At 44.6% G+C, this 22,826-nt stretch overlaps 1 long non-coding RNA gene across 1 annotated transcript; it reads right to left on the bottom strand.

Annotated features, from left to right (window-relative positions):
• Positions 1-8,585: 8,585 nt before the first annotated feature.
• LOC111766258 (uncharacterized) lies at positions 8,586-16,296 on the bottom strand. Its single transcript, XR_002798350.2, has 3 exons — positions 16,214-16,296; positions 10,713-10,836; positions 8,586-9,143 (listed from the first exon to the last, which is right to left on the bottom strand). It is a non-coding gene; the product is annotated as an uncharacterized lncRNA (long non-coding RNA).
• Positions 16,297-22,826: the final 6,530 nt, after the last annotated feature.

Below are 22,826 nucleotides of genomic sequence, written 5' to 3'. Positions count from 1 at the left end.
CTCTTAGGGCTTCTACCCACAGTGGATGATGAGGGCAAGCAGCCCAGAGAATTCCTTAAGAAACCCACAGTAAGGCGAAAAGAACACTCGATGTGGTGTTTGAAGAACTAGACCCAAATTCTGGTCTTGCCATGTAGCCTTGAAAGTCACCCTTCACCTGTTTTCTGTCAGCGTGGGGCAGTCGCCTCCTCGATGGCCCACCCTGGGAAGAGCAAGTGAGCATGTGTGCAGCACCTTTAGCTTGCAGCGGACACGCTTCCTTTCTTTCGGGACCTGGCCTCACCAACATTACCTGCAGAATGTCTTGAGTCCCTGGGTCTGCTGAGACCAAGGAGATGTGAGTGTGGCCTTGCACATCAAGGGCCCAGAGCATGTGGGTGAGGGCCTCTGGCAGTGCTCGGGAAGGCAGGCAGACGGGCCCTGCAGCCCAGAACCTACGCAAAGGCCTCAGGCTGCGAGGAGCCACACACGCACACACCAGCCTCAGCCATTGCAAGATATTTTTTTCAAACTTTATTTCAAATTCAAAAAATAACGGCAAAAGGCTGTTCAACAAGTTGTGGAAGCACTACTCTAAAAAAGTTCCATCCAGATACTTTTACCTCATCTAGGCCTAAAAAACTCAGTTGTTCCTCCAGTGTTCAGAAAGATACACAGATGAGCACAGATTGGTTAAATGACATCATGAAGGTCTCCTTGTTAATGAAGAAAATGAAGAGAACAAAATACTTAATCATGTATCTCATAAAACTAAACCCCATAGTTTTCTTTTTTTTACCTTTAGGATTAAAATACTACTATCATTGCTTTTGCTACAAAAATATTACAATGTTATTGTTAACTAGTCTATAAGTTACATTAGTTATATTTTCCCGTGTATCACCACATTCTTAACACCTTGTAGTAGAACATTCCTGTATTTATATATTTTTTAAAGATTTATTATTTTATTTTATTTCTCTCCCCTTCCCCTGCCCCATTGTCTGCTCTGTATCCACTCACTGTGTGTTCTTTTGTGTCCACTTGCATCCTTGGTGGCACTAGGAAACTGAGTCTCTTGTTGCGTCATCTTGCTGCATCAGCTCTCTCTATGCAGCACCACTCCTGGACAGGCTGCACTTTTTTCATGCAGGGTGGCCCTCCTTGCAGGGCACACTCCTTGCATGTGGTGCACAGCACTCCTTGTGCACAGCAGCACTGCGTGTGGGCCGGCTCACCACACGGGTCAGGAGGCCCTGGGTATCAAACCCTGGACCCTCCCATATGGTAGGCGGATGCTCTATTTGTTGAGCCACATCTACTTCCCTGTATTTATATTATTAAACAAAATCCTTATCTACCACCAAAATCACTGTTATACATTTCCTATGTTGTCCTCCGGGTGTCCTCCAACTAACATTAACCTCCCTAGACTGACTACCCATTTCAGCCACAATCACATCCATAAATCAAGTGTTTGTTATACTTATTATAATGTGCTGCCATCAACTTCACCCATTACCACATATTCACAATTGACCTTTTAAACGTTCTACACACATCCAGCATCAGCTCCCCCTTCTCAACCTACATTCCATCTCCCACCAACCTATATTCATAGTCCAACTCTGTAAGTGTGCTCATTGCATTTAGTTCCTATCAGTGAAACCATGTAATAGTTGTCCTTTTGTGTTGTGTCTGGCTTATTTCACTCACATAATGTCCTCAAGGTTCCTCCATGTTGTCATGTGCTTCCCTAGTTCATTTCTTCCTACAGCTGAATAGTATTCCATCACATATGTATACCATTTTGCTTATCAATTCATCGGTTGATAGATGCTTAGGTTGTTTCCATCTTTTAGCAATTGTAAATAATGCCAAGGCAGGATTTAGTGGCCGAACCCAGAGGAGCCATATGGAGTCCAAAGATAGGATGCAGCCCAGCCCAGGAGGGGTTGGATCCAGGCCACACTTCTATCTCAACTTTCCAACAGTGCCTTGTCTGCCGCCGGCTGGGCCCTCCTTTGCACTTCAGCTCCCTCATGCTCTCTTCATACCAGCATGGTTTGTTCACACACATGGCTGCTCAGGTTTACACATCCTCAGTTCAGAAGATCCAGGGGCAACAGCCTCGTGGTCCCAAATCCAGACTCCCAGGACAGACTCTGATTGGCTGGCTTCAGTCAGGTGACCCCACTCCTGGCCGCTCTGGCCCAGGGTGGAGGCTGTGTGTGCACAATATAAATGTCCCTTCTGGGGCCTGGCTGTGAGGAATGGAGCAGATCTCAGGGGTTTAGATGCCTGAGAGGCTTCTGCTACAGAGGAGGGTAAAGCTATGGGCCAAGAGTTTGGGAGAACTTTCCAGGGAAGTGAAAAGGAGCAGGCCTCCTGGGAAACAGAAACTCCACCAGCAGCTCTGTGACATGGGTGAGGATGGTGAGATGGGTGGAGGAGCCTTTCCTCTATCCATTCATCTAAACATCCATCAATCCATTCATCCAAGTCATGTTGTATGAGTTCCTGAGTTCAAGCTCTGGACCAGACACTGGGGGTTTAGCAGTGGCCCAAACAACTGGCATCCCTGTCCTTGTGGAGCTGACAGTCTATCCTGTCCTGCTTCACCCCACATGCACACACCCCATCATGGGCCTTCTGTCTCTCTTAGTTTGTCCATGGCTTCTCTGCTATTTTCATCCCAGCCAAAGCACAGGCTCATCCTTAAAACTCCACCAAGCCTCACCCTCCATTTTCTCTTCCTACTCTGGATGCCCCCCATCAACTCACTTGCAGGGCTTTGTCTTTATTAATAACTATGCTTAGCTCTGCCTTTGGCCAACCTCCCTGAGCTCCAGCCATAGAATTCCAATGGGCCCCTGGATGTCTCCACCTCGATGTCCCAGAAGCACATTGACTTTAGCACATCCAAAGCTGAGTACAACATCCTTCCCCAAGTCCAAACCTTCTCTTCTTCTGGGAGACACTGAGTCACTGCCTGGAGCCTTCTGGGACTCCGTCCTTGCTCTCAACACCCATTTCCAGCTGGACAGTTCTTCCATCTAAATTAGTTTCAAATTCATACACTATTTTCTTTTCTTGCTACTCCTGCTTTAGTTTTGACCCTTAATACTTTTTACCTGTATTACAACAGCAGCACACCCTGCTCCCCAACCATTCCCCCTGCCTTCAGGGTCTTCTGCTTTCATCCATCTTCTACTGGACCAAGATCCATATAATACGACTCCTTCACTTAAAATGCTTCAGTGCCACACACCCTAAGAATGAAATCTGAGTCCCTCAGCCTCCTGCCCAAACTTCACTTTCCACTAATCCCCTTGCTGAATTACGTATGGTTTTCCACATCCTTGACTCTCTTATGTTTCCTTGCCTTTATATATGCTATTCCCTCTGCCTAGAATGCTTTCCTCTCACTTTTCTGCCTGGTAAACTCCTGTTCATCCTTCAAGACCCTGCTCAAGTATCTCCTCTATGATGTCTGTCTTGACCCATTGGAGGCAAAGGTAACAATTCTGCCCTTAGAAGCCACAACATACCCTGCACAGATGTTGCTGCATTCAGATGTTGCTGCATTCAGATGTTGCTGCATTGGAGCATGTGTTCCTTTAATTAGATCACATGCTCCTTGAGGAAGCAGTGTCTCATTTGCTATGCCCTCCTCCCCCACAACATGTATTCTCAGTGCCCCACACAGGCCTAGAAAAAGAGAAGGTGTTTAGTTTCCTAGGCTGCTTAAAGCAGATACCATGAAATAGGTTGCTTTAAACAATGGGAATTTATTAGTTTACAGTTAGAGGCCAAGAAAATGTCCAAATCAAAGCATCACCAAGGCAATGCTTTCTTCCTGACAACTGGTTGCCAGCAATCCTCGGTTCCTCTGACACACAACAAGGCACATGGTGTTTGCTGGTCTCTCCCTTCTCTTCTGGATTCCAGCTTCTTGCTTTCATGGCTTTCTCTCTCTCTGTTCATTCCACTTGTAAAGGATTCCAGTAAAATGATTAAGATTCATCCTGAATGATGTGGGTCACACCTTAATAGAAGTAGCTTCAACGAAAGATCCTAATTACAATGGGTTTACACCTACAGGAAAGGATTCGATTTAAGCAAATGTTCACTGAATGGATCCCTTAAAGAGAATGGGTAGACAAATGGACTGGACTCAATTGCCGAGAAGCCCAAGAAGGCTGAGGTAGTAGTGGCACTTGCTGTGACACTTGAGCCCCATCTGGGACCATGATGTCCAGCTACAGCGCCCCCCCCCCGCCCCCGAACAAGTCCTGATGCTCACCCCAAAGAGACTAGAGAGAAGGGTATGAGCCATGCCGAACACAAGGCCTAGCACCAAGGAAGTGTCAATCATGGTGAATTGTGGTTTGGTGGGACAGAACGGTGCACTGCTATGGACTGCTGTTTTCTCCTTTGAATCCAACTATAGGGGATGCCAGAGAAAGAGCAGGGGGTTGATGGGTCACAGGACCCAACTTTAAAACCAAGGGTCACAGGGCTTGAGGTGCTCCCGGCAGATCAGAGTGAAAGATGGCCCGATACCATAAGATGAGAGATTGGCAAAGGGCCAGTTTCCTGGTTATGTCGATTTATCTCCCATTTTTCCCTGGGCGGATCCTTTTCGTTCTTTCACCATCATGAGAAACAAAAGCAGCAGTACCAGGGCTGATCTCCCAGAGGATCAGAGAGCAGCAGGTGCAGGCAGCTGAGAGGCCCCAGCACTCCCTCCTCTCCTCAGCCCACACCCAGGTAAGTTACCTGCCAAGGGAGCTGACAGTCTCAAGAAACAGTTACGTTCACAGGGGAAAAACAGACACAAGAAGAGCCCACCTAAAGGAAGACAAGAGGCTGAACAGGCAACACGTCATTGACGGACTGACAGAACATAAGTTTAAAATAAACACAAAACCTATCTTCCAAGACATATGGGAAGACATTGGAAACATCAGGCAGGGACAAGTTGTTTTGAGTAAGATCCATATGGAATATTGGGAAAGAAAAAACTATATAAAGAACACAATATTGGCATTAACTAGCAACATGCATATGGCCAAAAAAATTACTGAGATGGAAAATTAAACTGAAGCTTTCTTCTTGAAGACCTCATGAAAGGATAAAGAGATGGTAGGAATAACAGAAAAATCATGATATGGAGGATAAAAGTAGAAATACACCCATATGACAGGAGTACAGAAGGAAAAATATATATACTGAATGGAGGAAATAGTTGAAGATATAATAAACAGTTTCCCAGAATTAAATAAAAATAGAATATCTTGCCAAGCTGGATAGATAAGAAAACTCACTTCTAAAAAATTATAAAATGAAATTTAAGAATACCAACAAGGAAAATTCTAAAAGCTTTTAGAAAACGCAGACAACCTACAAAGGAAAAAATAATCAAATTGACCTTCAATTTTTCAACCTTTTTTATTTTTTGGCTTAAACAATAAGGCCTTTATTATTTCACAGACCAGAGCACATGACACATATCTGATAAGGGTTTAATGTTTAGAATATCTAATTTCTTTAACACAATAAAGAAAAGCAATTTTAAAAATTGGGCAAAAGACTTGAATAGGCATTTCTCCAAAGATAGACAAATGGCTAAAAAGCACATGGTAAGATGCTCAACATCATTAGCCATCAGAGAAATGCAAATCAAAATTCCAATGAGATAATATTTCACACCCATTAGAACAGCTACAATTTTAAAAACAGAAAATTGCAAGTGTTGGAGAGGAAATGGAGAAATAGGAACCCTCATTCATTGCTGGTAGGAATGTAAAATGATGCAGCTACTGTGGAAGACACTTTAGCAGTTCCTCAAAAGGTTAAGTATAGAATTGCCATTTAACATGGCAATCCCCCTTCTAGGTATATACCCAAAAGAATTGGAAGCAGGGACTTGAACAGATATTTGCACATTGATTTCATAGAGGCATTATTCACAATTGCCAAAAGATGAAAGTAACCCAAGTGCCCATCCACAGAGAAATGGATAAACAAAATGTGGTATATGCATACAATGGAGTATTATTTGGCTATAAATAGCAATGAAGTTCTGATACATGCCAAAAAATTGGAAGAATCTTAAAGACATCATGCTGAGTGAAATGAGCCAGACATAATAGGACAAATATTGTAGGATCTCACTGTCATGAAATAACTAGAATAAGCAAACTCAGAGTCAAAATTTGAATATAGGTTGCTGGAGGATGGGGTGGGGGTAGGGAATTAAGGCTTAAATTGTTCAGAATTTCTATTTGGAACAATGGGAAAGTTTTGGTAATGGATGGTGGTACTGGTGGCACAACAATGTAACATAACCGCACTAAAATATATTTTTTAATGTGGTTAAAAGGGGAAATTTTAGATTTATATTCCTTGAATAGAAGTTTTAAAAATTAAAAAAAAATCCATGGAACTGGAAAATACAGTGAACCCCAAGTTAAACCATAGACTATAGTTAATAGTACAGTTATAAAAATGTGCTTCCATCAGTTGTAACATGTACCACACCAATGCAAGGTGTTAATAATAGGGTGGTATACCACTGGATGGACTGGGGGAGAGTGTGAACTACAAGGTAAACTCTGGTCCATGCGGTGTGGCAGTGCTCCAGGGTGCATTCACCAAATGCAGTGAATGTGCCTCACTGATGAAAGGGACATTGATGTGGGAAGAGTGGGGTGGGGTGGGGAATGGGGTATATGGGAACCTTTTATGTTTTTTAACATAATGTTTTGTGTGATCCATTTATCTTTTAAAAAAAGAATCCTCTCTTTAAAAAAAAATAGAGTGGTATACAGGAATACTATATTTTATGCATAATTGTTCTATAAACCCACAACTTCTCTAATTTAAAAAAAAGTGGGACAGTCAGGGCAAGAAACAGTATTTTGACTTTTTAAAAAAGACAATAGACTCACTTCTACAAGTGCTGAAGAAAACTAACTTTGAACTTAGACTTTCAAATCCAACTAAATTATTTAAATATAGAGTAGGGAAGCGGACGTGGCTCAACTGATAGAGCGTCTGCCTACCATATGGAGGGTCCAGGGTTCACACCCCAGGGTCTCCTGACCCGTGTGGTGAGCTGACCCACGCGCAGTGCTGCCATGCACAAGGAGGGCCGTGACACACAGGGGCTCCCCCACACGCTAGGAGTGCACCCCGCAAGGAGAGCCACCCTGCGTGAAAAAAGCACAGCCCATCCAGGAGTGGCACCGCATACACGGAGAGCTGACGCAGCAAGATGTCTCAACAATAAAAGAGACGCAGTTTTCCCAGTGCTGCCAGATAATGTGAGCAGACGCAGAAGAACACACAGCGAATGGACACAGAGAGCAGAAAATGAGGGGAGGGAAGGGGAGAGAAATAAATAAAATACATCTTTTAAATAAGTAAATATAGAGTGGCACAAAGATATTTTCAGGTATCCAAGGCTGCAAGTTACTATATAAAGCTCTTCCTTTGAAAGCTCTCTTGCAGAAAATAGCAACAAGATAAAAAAATTCTAGGAGAAAGCAACAAGAGATGGGGTATAAAGATGAGTATGGTTTCATAAAGTTTACTCCTGTCTGAACATGTTTTCTAAATAAGAATGGGCAGGGGAAGAAAGAAAAGAGGAAAGGGTTAAGGGTATAGTTGGATGGGGAGACCAGCAGGAAGTGAGAGATGCATGCCTTGTTTAGGAGGATACTTTGCTTACTCAAGGGAAAGACACAGATATTGACAAATTTGGGGAAAATAGATATAATTATTAATCTTAATAAGTTAAAAGGAAAACACCAAAAGATTTTTTAAAATTATCATTTTAAAGCAGAAAAAAATTGTGATCTATACAATGTAAGAAAGGAAAGGAAAAAAAACAAGTTATTAAATTATTATAAATATAAACAAAGCAAGTTCTGCTATATCAACAATTAGAGTAAACACAAACAGGTTAAACTTAAAGTGATTAAAAATTAGACACTTCCAGTTTGAATGTTTTTTAAAATGCAGCAATATGGTATTTGCCAGAAATAACATTTAAAACAACATTCAGAGAGGTTTTCTAATAAAACAGAAAATATCCACCAGACGAATCTGAACCAAATAAATTTAAGACAAATAAAATCACACTCTTTAGAGAGTATGGGGTTTTAAAAGATGTTCATAAATTTTTTGATTCACCTTTCAAAAGGTTGAGCCTAATTTCCCTCCCCTTGGGTGTGGGCTCGATTTAATGACTCATTTATAATAAACAGATAAAAGCAAAGTGGTGGTGTGCAACTTTGGAGACTAAGTAATAAAAGGCATTGTAACTTCTTGCTTGCTGTCTATCTGGATCAATCACTCTGAAGGAAGCCAGCTGCCACGTTGTGAAGACACTTACAAATCCTTACAGAGAGGTGCACATAGCAAGGAACTGAGACCTCCAGCCAACAGCCGTGTGAGTGCACCATCTTGGAAGCAGGCACAGCTCCAGTCAAGCCATTAGAATGATTGCCTTCCTGGCCAATACTTTAGATGCAACTTCATGAAAGATCCTGAGCCAGAACCATCCAGCCAAGCTGCTCCCAGATTCCTGACCCTCAGCGACTGTGTAATATAATGTTTGTTGTTTTAAGCTACTATGTTTTGGGGATAGTTTTTGCATATCAATACGTAACTAATAGATAACTAACAGATTTTTTTCCATCCCCACACCACCTGTGCTTGCTGTCTGCTCTCTGTGTCCATTCACTGCACATTCTTCTGTGTCTACTAGTCTAGTCTTCTCTTCTCCTTAGGAGGTACCGGGAACTGATCCTGTTCCTCTGACTTGGGAGAGAGGCACTCAGTTGTTAGAGCCACCTCAGCTCCTGGGTTTGTTGCTTCTCTTTTTGGTTGCATCATCTTGTTGTGTCAGTCTGCAGTGCAGGCCAGCTCTCCGCAGCATGGGCCAGCTTCGCCTTCAGCAGGAGGCCCCAGGAACTGAATCCGGGACCCCCCCCCCAAATGGTAGACCGGAGCCCAATAGCTTGAGACACATCTGCTTCCCTCTAACAGATTTTTTAACCTTCACAATAAGAGGGCATGGTAGAAAGACCACAAGACTATATAAACATATAAGCAACTATGACTTCCAGCTCTATAAAGAAATATTGACAGGCCTAAAGAGAAAAAAACAGATGAATCAGTAATTGCATTTAAAGATTTTCATACATCTCTCTCAGAAACTGTAGACAAATTGTTAAAATATGAGCAAACTATTAAAGATTTGAATAACCTAATAAATAAGCACAGAACTTTCAACCCAATATAGACCCATACTCTTTTGAGTTTGACTATGTACCAAGCCACAAAAGAAGTCTCAATATGTTTCCAAAAATCAATCATACCTAAAATCATCTCTGATCACATTGTGATACAATTTTAAACTTATAACAGAATAGTAGCTTTTAACATCCTATATGGTTGGAAAATACAAATCATACAACTAAATAAAAGGAAAACATACTGTAAATTATTAAAATCACTATACATCAAAATTTGTAGGACACTTAGGCAGTACATATGGCAAAATCTGTCATTTAAATTTATCCAAAAACAAGAAAAATTGAAAACAAACAAGCTAAGCTTTCAGTTGAAGAAGGTAGGAGAAGAGCAACAAGTAAATGAAAAAATAAATAAGTTATAATAAAGGTAGAATCAATGAAATAGAGAAAACAACAATGGAAATTATAAACAAAGGCAAAATTTTGTTCTTTGAAAAGACTAATAATGTAGACAAACCTCTGACAGGAAGAAAGAGAAGATGAAGATAATTTTAAAAGGAAATAACTATATATCTAACAGATTAATAAGAATACTATTATGCCATATGTCACTAAATATCTTGAAAAATATAAAATGTAAAAATTGGAATAAAAAAAGAAACTATTAAACAATTTAGATGAAAAGCAAGTCCCTTCTCTCCCCTCAAAAAATTCTCAGGACCAAACCATGATATGGGTGAATTTACCCAGCCTCCCAAGGACTAATGATACTTTTTAGATGGACATGACTCATTTAGCAAATAGGAAAAGGAGAAAAGAACCCAGCTCATCTTATGAAATAGGGTGATTCCAAAACAGATAAGTACATTACACAAAAAAGAAAAAGAGAAGCATATTTTGCTTATAAGCATGGATATAAAAATCCTCAATAAAATATTAGCTAACTGAACTCAGCAGTATATTAAAAAATAACTCATCAGGATTGAGTTGGGTCTATCCCAAGAATTCAAGAATAGTTCAACACTTTAGAAAACTTAAAAACAACACAGAACAGTGGAAAGTCTATCAGTGTAATTCACCTCATTAATGGACTAAAGGAAAAAGTGGTCACAATCATCTGAATAGATACAGAAAAATAAATTTGATAGCTATCTTACTAAGAATCTCTATAAGCATTATCTTCAAGATAGGGACAAGCCAAGGATGCCCAAATTTCCTCTACACACTATTGGAGGTCCAAGCCAATGCTATAAGATAAGAAAAAGAAACAACATATAATGATTGAAAAGAAAGAGACAAAGCCATTGTTTTGGTAGATTATATAAGCATTTACATATATATTAGTCTGCCAAAAGAGTGCCAGTGCAAAGTACCAGAAATCTATTGGCTTTTATTAAGGGTATTTGGGGTAAAAGCTTACAATTACAAGGCCACAAAGAGTACAGCTCAAGGTTGCTTTCTCACCAAAGTCAGTTGCCACGCGTTGAAGCATGATGGTCGATAATCTCTGTCTTGTCTCTCCCTTCCCTCCAGGCTTCCAGTCCTCCTCTCCTGGTTAGGGCTCATCTCTCAGAGCTTCTTCTCTCTCCTAAGACAAGGCTTATTTATTACCAGGCTTTCTATATCAGTCTCAGTTCTCTTAACAGTCTCTGTAAGCTATCAGGCAAATGGCTCATCTATCCCCAGGGCCTCGGGATCAAAAATGACAAAGTTCTCTCCTCTTCTATGTGTCTTCTTGGGTTAGTGTCCATTTATATCAGCCCACCAAGGGGGTGGGGCTGAACCTGAGTCACCTTACTGATGTCGAATCAAAGCCCTAATCTTAACTGAATCCAATATTATCAAAGGTATCACACCCAGAAGAATAGTTTATAAATATAATCTTTCTCTTTTTGGGATTCATATAATAATCTCAAACTGCCACAACATAGAAAACCTAACAAAATTAACAAACTATTAAAACAAATGAGAGTTAAGCAAACTTGCTACATAAAAGCAACTCTCACAAATGAATAGCATTCCTCCATGTGAGCAACAGCCAACTATGAAATAAAATGGAAAATAAGAAAACCTTTCAGATAAACATAAAGTATCTAGGAATTAACAGTACAAAGATGGGCAGGACTTTTATGAATTTTAAACTCTCATGAAAGATCTACAGAAGATCTAAATGAACAGAAAGATACCCCATATTTGTGGATGGAACAGCTTGACATTCTGAGACCCCTTTCCACCAGAAGGATATAGGCTATATAAGTGCAAGAACCTTCATTCTTGGGTATACCCCATACTTAGAGCAGTGCTTGTCACAAACCAGGCCCTGGTTAAATATTTGACTCACTGAATACACTGTAAAGATGTCAGCTCTTCTCAAATTAACCAATATATTCAACTCAAATTAGTAGTCACACACTACTAATTTGGGGAACCATGACAAAGTTATGCTAAAATAAAGGCGGCAGACTTGGCCCAGTGGTTAGAGTGTCCATCTACCACATGGGAGGTCCACGGTTCAAACCCCAGGCCTCCTTAACCCGTGTGGAGCTGGCCCATGAGCAGTGCTGATGTGTGCAAGGACTGCCCTGCCATGCAGGGGTGCTCCCACATAGGGGAGCCCCACGCGCAAGGTGTGCACCCCATAAGGAGAGCCACCCAGCGCAAAAAGAAAGTGCAGCCTGCCCAGGAATGGTGCCGCACACACGGAGAGCTAACGCAACAAGATGATGCAACAAAAAGAAACACAGATTCCTTTGCTGCTGACAACAACAGAAGCGGACAAAGAAGACGCAGTGAACAGACACAGAGAACAGACAACTGGGGTGTGGGGGGGGAGGGGGGAATGGGAGAAAAATAGATAAATAAACAAATCTTTAAAAAAAAAAAAGTTAGGCTAAAATGCCAAAATCCTTAGAGAAGAATAAAATACACAATAGTTAGACAATTCTGGAAATAAAAGATTAAATAGGGGTTTCACTCTTCTAGATATTGACACTGCAAAGCTAATGAAAACAGTCTGGTACTATACTAATGTACAATATTAATAATGGGAGAAACTTGATGTGAGGTATGTGGAAACTCCCAATTTTCCTATAAATCTGAAACTGTTGTAAAATTAAGAGTTTTTAAAAAAATAATTGTGGTACTGGTACTGAAACAGGCATATGATAGAAAATGGGGAAAGGGTAGCTTATTTAGTACACGGTGCTGGCAAAATAGGCTCACTACACGAAGAAAAATAAAGTTTGATTACTAACTCACGCCATATTAAAAATAACCTCCAAATAGATTAAAACTTTAAATGATACAGGAAAAACCATAAAACTAATAAAACCATACTGTAAAGTATTTGGTTGGGAAAAGATTTCTTAAGACAAAAAAAGCATAAATCATAAGAGGAAAATTCATGAATTTAACCAAATCAAAATGAAGAATTTATATTCATTAAAAGACATCATGGGGGAAGTGGATTGGGCTCAACTGATAGAGCATCTGCCTACGACATGGGAGGTCCAGGGTTCAAACCCCAGGCCTCCTGACCTGTGTGGTGAGCTGGCCCACTCACAGTGCTGATGCGCGCAAGGAGTGCCGTGCCATGCAGGGTTGTCCCCCGCATAGGGGAGCCCCATGCATGAGGAGTACACCCCGTAAGAAGAACCATTCAGCGCAAAAAAAAGTGCAGCCTGCCTAGGAGTGGTGCTGCACACACAGAGAGTTGATGCAGCAAGATGATGCAACAAAAAGAGACACAGATTCCTGGTGCCACTGACAAGAATACAAGTGGACGCAGAAGAACACACAGCGAATGGACACAGAGAGCAGACAACTGGGTGAGGGAAGGGGAGAGAAATAATAGATAGATAGATAGATAGATAGATAGATAGATAGATAGATAGATAGATAGATAGATAGATAGATAGATAGAGAGAGAGAGAGAGAGATAGAAGACATCATAGACAAAGTTAACAGTTGAGCGACAGGTTTGAAGAAGAACTTTGTAAGTCAAAACCAATAGAGGATAAATATTCAAGAAACTCCTCCAAATTAGTAACATTAACTACAAGAGGACAGGAAACCCAGTAGAAAAGGATATGAAAAAGCACTTCACAGAGGGGAAACTCTAATTGCTACCAATTTATCAAGAGATATTCAAAATTCTGGTTATCAGAAAATTATATTAACATTGAGATACTGCTTATACCCATCAGATGGCAAAAATGAGAATGCCAATTTTACATGGTGAGGATGTGGGCAACCAAGCAGCAGAAGACTCATTTGATGTGGCCTCAAGAGGTAGCACTGGACCCATAAGTGGACATGAAAGGAAGGCAAATTTCAATTCAGCCAGACCTGTCCAACAACATGTGGGCTCTGTTGGAGCCAGTGAGCTCCCCTTCACTGGAGGAATGGAAGCCCACTTGTTGAGGACATTGATTGCATTATAGTTTCTTTCATCACTTTTCATTCATCAAGAGTTGGACAACTTCTCTAAAGCCCAAGGATTTTTTAGTGCTGTGTCACTATAATTCTAGCAACTTTTTTCTTTTTTTGCTTTTAAATAAGCTTTTTGTCGATGTATAACATTTATACAGAAAAATGCACAAATTACAAGTGTACCACTTATTTTCACATACTGAACACATCCATGTAACATTCCCAACCAAGAAACTAACATCACCAGCCCGTGAAACCTCCCTCTTACCCAGATCCAGATACTATTTGGAACACTAGCCTGACTTCTAATCCCTTTGATTAGTTTTGGTTTTGAATTGTATACAGATGGCATCATACAGCATATACTCTCTTATGCCTGTCTGAGATTTTTAAGTGCAGCATGACGTTTTGAGGGGTGTTTCTAGTTTTGTGCATAGCACTGCGATGAACATTCAGGCACATGTCTTCTGGTGGGCATGTGTACACACTGTTATTGAGTATACACGTAGGAGTGGAACTGGTAAAGGCACATCTTCAGCATTAGTAAATATTTCCATTCCTGAAGTGGTTTTAGCAAATTAAAATCGCAACAGCAACATGAGTGTTTCAATTACTTTACATTCTTAACAACATTTGGTATTGTCAGACTTTTTTTTAAGATTTATTTTATTTATTTCTCCCTACCCCCACTGTTGTTTGCACTTGCTGTGTCTGTTTGTCTTTCTTCCATTTTAGGAGGCACTGGGAGCTGAACCCAGAACCTCCATTGTGGGAGGGAGGTGCCTAATCTCTTGAGGCACCTCTGCTCCCTGCTTTGTTGTGTCTCTCATCGTTTCCCTCCCTGCATCTCTTATTGCGTCAACTTGCCATGCCTTTTGCATCAGCTCGCTGTCTTCTTTAGGAGCCACCGGGAACCTCTGCTCCCCTCTTTGTTGTGTGTCTCATTATGTTCCCTCTTCTTGTGTCTCTTGTGTCAGCTTGCCGCACCTACATATCGCATCAGCCCACCATCTTCTTCTGAGCCTCATCCACTTCCCAGACATTTTTATATTAGCTATTTTAGTAGGTGTGAAGTTGCATCTCACTGTGGGTGAAATTTGCATTTCCCTATCAACTAATGCGTTTGAGCACTTGTTCATATGTTTATTGATCATTTGCATATTCTCTTTCTTGAAGACCTGTTAAGTCTTTTGCTCATTTTTCTATTGGGTTGTGTGTCTTTTCCTTATCAATTTTTTATATATTCTCAAAGTGAGTCCTTTATCTTAATACATATTAAGTGCAAATATCTTCTCCCACTCTGTGGCTTGCATTTTTACTCTCTTAATTGTATCATTTGATGAAAATAAGCTATTAATATTAATATAGTATACTTTACCCGTCCTTTCTTTTATAGTTAGTGCCTCCTGTGCCTTATTCAAGCGTCTTTGCCTGTCCTTCCAAACCCTTTAAAAATGATTCTTAGTTCCTGCCAGTTACCATCCCTTAAAGAATGAGTCCTGGGAGACAGGTGAAGAAGGTTCTTGGAAGAGACAAGGTGTGAGGTGAGCTCTAGAGTGGGTTGGCCTGGGATGCAGGATATTCCAAGTGAGGGGGAAACCAGCAGTGGGCGGGTATTGCACACGGTCACTCAGCATCCCGCAAACATTTGCCAAGGGCACCAACAGTACACTTTGTGTATCGCGACAGTCCTGCAATTAGGGTTTCCCATTTAGCAGATGAGGCAATTCCAGGAAGAGTATCAGAAGCGCATAGCCAACCAGGAGCTGCTCGGGACCTCCGGCCCGAGTGTAGCTACCTCCAGTGCTGAGCTGGAAAGCAGCCCCAATTATGCCCTCCCAAGAGGAGCTGTCCTGTCGTGTGTTAAAGCAAGGGTGACCCATGAGGTCAGACAGGCCTGGGTCCCAGACCCAGCTCTGCCACTTCCCCTTGACGTGACCCTGGGGCCCTGCCACTTCCCCATGACGTAACAGCAACTTGCCACCCAGGGGTTTCTGGAGAAGGTGAAGTCAGACCCTTAACACACTGGACCCAGGACGTGGCACGGTGCTGGCAGGACGCCAAGGGGAGGCCCCAGAAGGCCCCTTCAAGAAGGGCAGCTGAGAGTCTAAGCCCAAGACTTGTCTTCCCAGCCAGGGAGCCAGTGGCTAGTGCACACCGGTGCCCGTCCGTGTTCCCTGGCTGGATGTGCCAGAGGGCCCAAGGGCCCCTCGTGTGGAATGTGCTTCCAGGCTACGTGCCGGCGCCATCTCACGGTCCAGGGCCTGTGCGTTTGGCGGGGCTGCAGGGCTGGGCCTCCGCACATCACCGCACTGACTGAGGCCGGGTGGGGAGGCTTCGAGGACAGGCACAGGGGGAGGGGCCCCCCATGGTGGACGCCGCCGGGGGCCTCTTGCAGCGCCCAGAGAAGAGGTACTTCACAGAGAGGTGAACCGTCCTCTGAGAGCCATTTGCCCGCTGCGGGGCCCCGGAAGTTCTCCTGCGGTCGGAGCCTGTTTACTCCTCTGTAAAACGAAGGCCGTCCTAGTACCTACCTCGCAGGGTTCCCGGGAAAGCGGAGTGTGTAAAGTGCGAGCTCGGTGCGGAACTCCTCTCTGTCCCGGAGCCCCGCAAGGCCCTGCTCCCCGCGCTCGCCCCGCCCCGCCCCAGACCCGCGCGCGGGGCCGCCGCTTGGCACGCTGGAGTCCGGCCGCGCGGGGGCGCTCCGGGGCCCGCCTCCCGGCGCCGGCTCTCGCTGCGGCCTCTGCGGGCGTTCTCCGACCCCAGTGCGGGTTGTTTTCCGAGCCTACCAAAAAGGAAGCGGAGCAACTCTGGCAGTTGGAAGATAAATCCATCGGCTTCGCGCAGCCGACGTCTGCATGGACAGAGGCCAGCCCGCAGCCGGAGCCCGCTCCGCGCCCCTCGGGGGTCCTCGCTCCTGCTCCGGGATGGCTCGGGATGGAGGGCGGCGGGGCCCGGGCGAGCTGGCCTTGCGCTTGGAATCTCGGTCACGCCGGAAGGGCATGAGCCCCTGCCCGTCCGTCTCTTACCAAGTAGGCTCGGACAAGTCACATCATCCCTCCCTGCTTCAACTTCCACGTCCGATAAAACGCGATGGCCCTACTTGGTAAGGTTGTCGAGGAGGTTAAAGGAGATGTATTACCGTTGCCCAGCTCCCAGGCTTTGGGCAAGCCACCTGCACCTCCCTGAGCCTCAGTTTCCCCAGCTGGAACAGGGGAACAATAACTGTCCCCACCCCACAAAGCCATTGTACAGATGAGCTTGCAGTCAGTCCGCTGACGGTCCCACTGAGGTTTCAGAAACTGGAGCTACTGGGGTTGTAGGGAAGCTCAGGAGAGGCCAAGCCCTGGAATCCCGCGGGCTGACTTGCAGGGACACAGACGCCCAGTCTGGGCGCCGCTGGCCAAGGCCCGCCTGGCGCTGCCTCAGTGGTGCCTGGCTTGAATGGGAGACGCGCTGGCCGTCGGGGCCCGGGGGCTGGGAGCAGGGTCCCTCCCCTGCCTCTGGCTGGTGTTCAGGGTTGAGTCACCAGGCAAAAACACTCAGCCTTCGGCACCAGCCAGAAAACGAAACCGTCCCGGGCGCCTCATCTCTCCCTTCCTTTTGGTAAGTAAACCCTCACAAAACATAGCCGAGAGCCTGACCACGGTGTGAGCGCCCCCACTGGACTCGCGGCCCCGGCCAAGCCAGCCTGAGGGACTTGTGGGAAAGCACCGATCCCGAGCCAGACGCAGCCTTGCCAGGTATGCAGTGACCCCTGACTCCGCCGTCCCACATCATTCTAACCGGCCGACCCTGGGGGCGTGCCACGAACCCTGACTTCCTTCCCAACCAGGGCTGCCGCCCAGGCCCCTTCCCCCCAAAACAAATATTTGGAACGGTCTTTGACTGAAATGAGATTAATCCTCAGTTCCCTGACAGTGTCTTTGGGCATGTGTTTTTATAACCTCCCTTTCAAATGAGAACCATTTGTCGCCGGGAAGCTGGGGAGGCCCATTCCCAACTGCTGGGCCAGACATCATCGGCACCTGATTGAATGTCAAGGACAGTGCGAGGGGGTAGGGCCGAGGTGAGTGCAGGATGTAAAGCAGCGTTAACCTGGTCCTCGCTGGGGCTCAGCCCTCAGTCTTCAGCCGGCGGCACAAGCGCCTGCCCTCACCAGCCGGAGGCCCTTGAGCCAGTGACTCTGCCTCTCTGAGCCTCACTTTCCTCATCTGTAAAATGGAGCAGTAATGGCCCCCATCTCCTGGCTGATGTGCCCGGCACCACACTGGTCAACCATAGGTCCTGGATGGTTGTGGAGGTTTTGAACGCAGTCTCAGCTCCCTCAGAGCTCAGTGGTGGACGGGCCAGGCCCGCCAGAATGGGGCCTCCCAGGAGGCTGCAGACGTCCATCCCACACGTGGTTCTGAGTGTCCTCCCACTCCAAGCTAAGGCTGAGTGAGGAGAGCAGCCCCGCCAAGGAACTGACGTGCTGGCACCTAATGTGGAGAGGGCTGAGTGCATAGGTGCTACAGCCACAGGCTCTTTAAGTAGCCGAGCCCCCTGCAGGTGGGCCTCCCCGCTCCAATCCTGTTCCAAGCTTACAAACACCCCCGCCCCCACCCCTGCCTTCCTGCCGCCCTTGCTCGCTGAACAAAATGCAGCCCCTTCAGACTCAGCTGCGAGGGATTTATTGGAGGAAAATTTCAATCATGGGGTCTTGGCTCAAACTTGTCACTTCCCCAAAACTCTCCCCTGACTTGTGGAGCATAGGCATGAAGGAGAGACTCCGATGATCTCAGAGGACGGAATTCCACCAGGCCTGTTGGAGAATTCACGTCCCCTCAGTTAGAGGGAGCACAGAACAGCCAGAAAGATGAGGGGTCCTGGGACAATGCAGGTACTGGAACTGATTCACTTCGAAGGAGCCGCTTAGAAATTGTGTCTCCACCTCCACCCGCGCCTCCTCCCCCAGCCGCTCTTGTGCAGGTGTCTGGATTGCTGCAGCGTAAGCCTCCTGTTGGTCTTGGGATGGGGAATGTTTGGGAAGAAATCTGAGTTCAGAGTCCTGAACCGTTGAATTGGCCACCAAAGCCACGGAGAGGAGCCATTTTTCTTAGGCCGGGCTGCTTGCCTCTCCAGAGGCATTCCTCGGCCGTCTTCACTTGGTCCAGACTAAGGAGCCCACGCCCTTCCACGGGAGCCCAGCCAGGAAGGCCCCGGGACAGAGGCCCCACATGCCATTCATCTTCCCCCCTCCCCCTTGGCAGGGCTGACTCGTTCCATTTCTCAGAGAGATCTGGGGAATGATTGATAAGCCGTGGCCCCAACTGCAGTGGCCCTGGGGAGAGAAAACATCTTTTGCAGTTTCACATAAAGCCTCCCACTTCTTGCTTAATAAGTGCTGAAAGCGGCACAAACAGAAATACCCCGGGCTTTCCATGACTAACAAGATGACCACATCAGGCCGCGGCGCTGGGGATCAGAGCGATCCGGCTCGGCGTCCTCGGCCAGCACGAGGTGTCCGGTTCTCCCCAGGACGGGCCGCCAACAGCACTTGGAAGCCCCGAGCTGAGCCCAGGCGGAGCTGGGAGAAAGCATTGTGCCTCCTTCCTGCACGACACACGGATCACCAAAGATAAAGGAACCACAGCTCTGTCCAACTTGTGCTGAATTGCTCTTTTCAAAAGCCCTTTCAGATGGTTTCACTTCTCTGCCCGCTTTGTTGAAAGACGTAAAAATTGCAAACCACCGCAAAGTAAACATTTCAAAACTCGCTCTTCTCAAAATCAGTTACATTTTTAAAAATCCCTTGGACTCCATCTCTCTTTCCCTCCTTCTTTTGCTCTCTTTGGATTCGAGTGTTTCTCATTAATTTAGAAGCCATCCAGGTAAAGCTGGTGTTTGCGAGCAGTGTTTTACGGGCGGGAAGTAGCTTTGTTATTTAGTAGATGTATTAGATAAGTCGATGTCTTGTCAGAATCAAGCAGGTTTTCTTTATTAGGGTGAAATCGTAATGAACTCATCTGCTTCTAATATTTATAAAGAGAAGAGAAGCCATTAATTCTACTGCTTGTGAATAAAACCATCTGTGATTTCTTTCCATTTGATGGGTTTTGGTTTTAATATACATTTTTCACAAATAAGCACAGAGATTTTTTGGTGAAAATGTCACATTCAGGATCTCATAAAGAAAGAATGCAAAGAGAGGAAAACTAAATGTTTTGTTAGCTAAGTAATTTCTCACCTTGCGGAGTGGGGAACATTTGAGCCAACTTTAGCACATTAGGTGATAGAATCACCCGTTCAACGCTAATGCAACCCATGACATGTTTCACGGCAAATCGCGTCCGTTTTGAAGTTTGTTTTCCTTCGGGAATTACACAGTTCGTTTAACCTAATCTGTCCTGACACTTGAATTATAATATTATGAGCTTCTTCAGGGAAGTAAAACAGTAGTTGCCTGCTTAAAAGCAAAGCAGAAGTTAATAAAGTGGGCAAAATGTCAAGGAAAAGGGGCTAATCGAATCACGGTGTCATTCTCTAGAGAAAATACAGTCAAGTTGTATTTTTTTTTCCAGTAGAAATCTTGGACGTCTAATGACATATTTCTGTCCAGGAAGAAATTTGAACTCTGAAACTGAACTTGATTAAACTCCAAACTGCAAGACCTTGCCCAATGGGACTGCTCGGGGACTTTGACTTCTGGGTGTTGGAGCTTAATTAAAATATTCATCCAGCTGCTCTCCCCTCGCCAAGGGGGCCCAGAGGAATTAAACCAATAAGCTTAATTCTATTAGTTCACCTGCCTATGTACACAGAGATGAGGAAGACCATTTACTGATTCAGAAAAAAATCCTTAGCCCCACCCTTACAAATTCAGCACGGCTGTCCCTGCGACAGGAAACGGTCTCCCAGAGAGGCCCACACAACACTCACGAGTTTTGACTCCCAACTCAGAATGCACACAGTTTTATTCTCCCTTCCAAGAAAAAGAAAATGCCAAGCAAGTCATGATAAGGATGCATACGTGTGTATGTGTGGGTTATGGTTTATGAATCACTTATGGTAATGTGTAACATCTACTGACTTCTGTGCCAAATGCCTTGCTGAGCCTTGCCTTTCCTTCACTTCTCAAGGAAATCTTCACATCCACTCTACGAAGCAAACATGTTATCCCCACTTGACAGATGAGGCAACCGAGGCTCAGTGAGATGAAGGGATGACTTGAAACCCAGAATTATCTGGCCATAGAATCTCAACTTTTAAGCACTAGCCCTGAGGACATCACTGACATTGTTTTGATCTTTGTCGTAAATTTTAATTAATTTATTTTGTGTCTGCCATACATGTACATAATATAAATTCCAACCTCCTTTTCAACGCTTCCTTCAGCCCCAAAGGCAGCCAACATGGATAGTTTCTGTGTCTCCTTTCAGCGAACTGAGGCTTATCCCAGCAAATATGCATATATTTACTTTTTTAAAAACACATGGTAGCATACCAGGTACTCTGTTCTATGGCTTGCTTTTTTTTTCATATAATATATTTTTTTTCATATAATATATCTTGAGAGTTCTCCATCTCATTCCTTTCCAGACAGCATGGTATTCCACTGAATAGATGTATTATAATGAATTGGATGAGACTGTCAATATTCCACCATTTTTCGACCAGCAAAAATGACCATTTCATGTGGCTCTGCAGAATACCATCATTTATTTACTTGATCCCCTATATATGGAGGTTTCCCACCTTTTGCATGTACAAACAGTGCTGTGATGAATATCCTTTGCACACACTGACAGCTCTATCTGTAGGATAAATTCCTAGGTACCATTACCACTATGAGCTTGGGGGACTCAAGTCCCTCTGCTTGGCCCCGATTCCCTGTCCGTGAAACATGGCGGCTGCATTGGATAATTTCTGCTGCCCTCCCGCCAGCCCCTGGAGGCTCTATTGTTCTGCAAAACTGTAACCCCCACATTTGTAATTCTATATCATAACTAGAGATTACTTGTGAATATAACCACAGCTCTGGCTCAGAGTCACCCAAATCCTTGTGGAAACAAATGTTTTCCACCAAACACTAACTCCCTGCTGGCCATATTTGTCAACCAGGGAATGAGACATTTCCCTGGGATCAATACAAATGGAATAGAAATCTATCCCAGGCAGCAGCAGCAGCAGGCTTGGTTTTTAATAAGGGGACCTCCAGAGGATATTGCATTCCTATGACAACGGCAGACAGACCTTGATTTTTAGTGTCAGAACCTGTTTAATGCAAAGGTCTGCAGCTGGGGCCAGGCCCTGTGCTGGGTGGGGGTCTCGGGCTGGAACCAAGCTGGTCCTTAAAGGCTTTCGCACAAACTAGCCCGCTGCCCCGGGTCCTGCCTGGCCTTGACCCCTGTGGGCCACCTGTTCACGAAGGCAGCGGCGTTTGGCCGCTTGGCTGCGGTGGAGCCGGCGCAGCGGGCCGGCCGCAGCGGACCTGGTTATTTACAGCCGCCAAGCAGGCAGCTCTTGGAGGACAGCAGTTCGCCTGAAGCAGGACCCAGGTACCCGGGCAGAGGAGGCAGTGAGCATGAGGGGCTTAGTAACAGTCTCTTTCCTTCTTATAAATTAATATGGTGACAGAGTGAATCAGAGAGGCACTGAGTTAGTTACCATTTGAAAAGATTTGGGAAGGGCCTGCTACCAGCCCAGGACAAACAAGGATGTTCTTCTGAAAACATGATTCTTGCCCAAACAGTCCCGATACCCCTGGGTTCCGTCTCTGATTCTTCTGCCTCTTTTTAAATTATCTGCTGATACAGACCAGCCAAAACAGGAAAACAGCTGGCGTGCAAGGGAGATGGGATCGGCAGTGATTTATTCCCAGGGATTTGATATTTAAGTTGTTGTTGTTATGGGTGTGCAATAAATCACATTTTAAAATATTTGTTAATAGGGTGTTTTATTCTTTAAAATAGTTCTTTTTTAAAAAAATTCTCTTTCAAGTGGAGGGGTCGTTTCTTGAAGCTAATTCCTCAGGTTTCATTAAGAGATGTGACAGTAAGTAAGAATGTGTCAACAAAGACTTCCATTGGGAAATTTCGCCCCCCAACCTTACCTTCTGAAAAAGGTCTTGTCCTTTAAAAAAATTAGAAGGAAAAGAAGAAAGGG

This window comes from Dasypus novemcinctus, chromosome 8 (assembly GCF_030445035.2).
Source record: "Dasypus novemcinctus isolate mDasNov1 chromosome 8, mDasNov1.1.hap2, whole genome shotgun sequence".
Taxonomy (NCBI): domain Eukaryota; kingdom Metazoa; phylum Chordata; class Mammalia; order Cingulata; family Dasypodidae; genus Dasypus; species Dasypus novemcinctus.
This window is presented reverse-complemented; position numbering and strand designations above follow the sequence as displayed.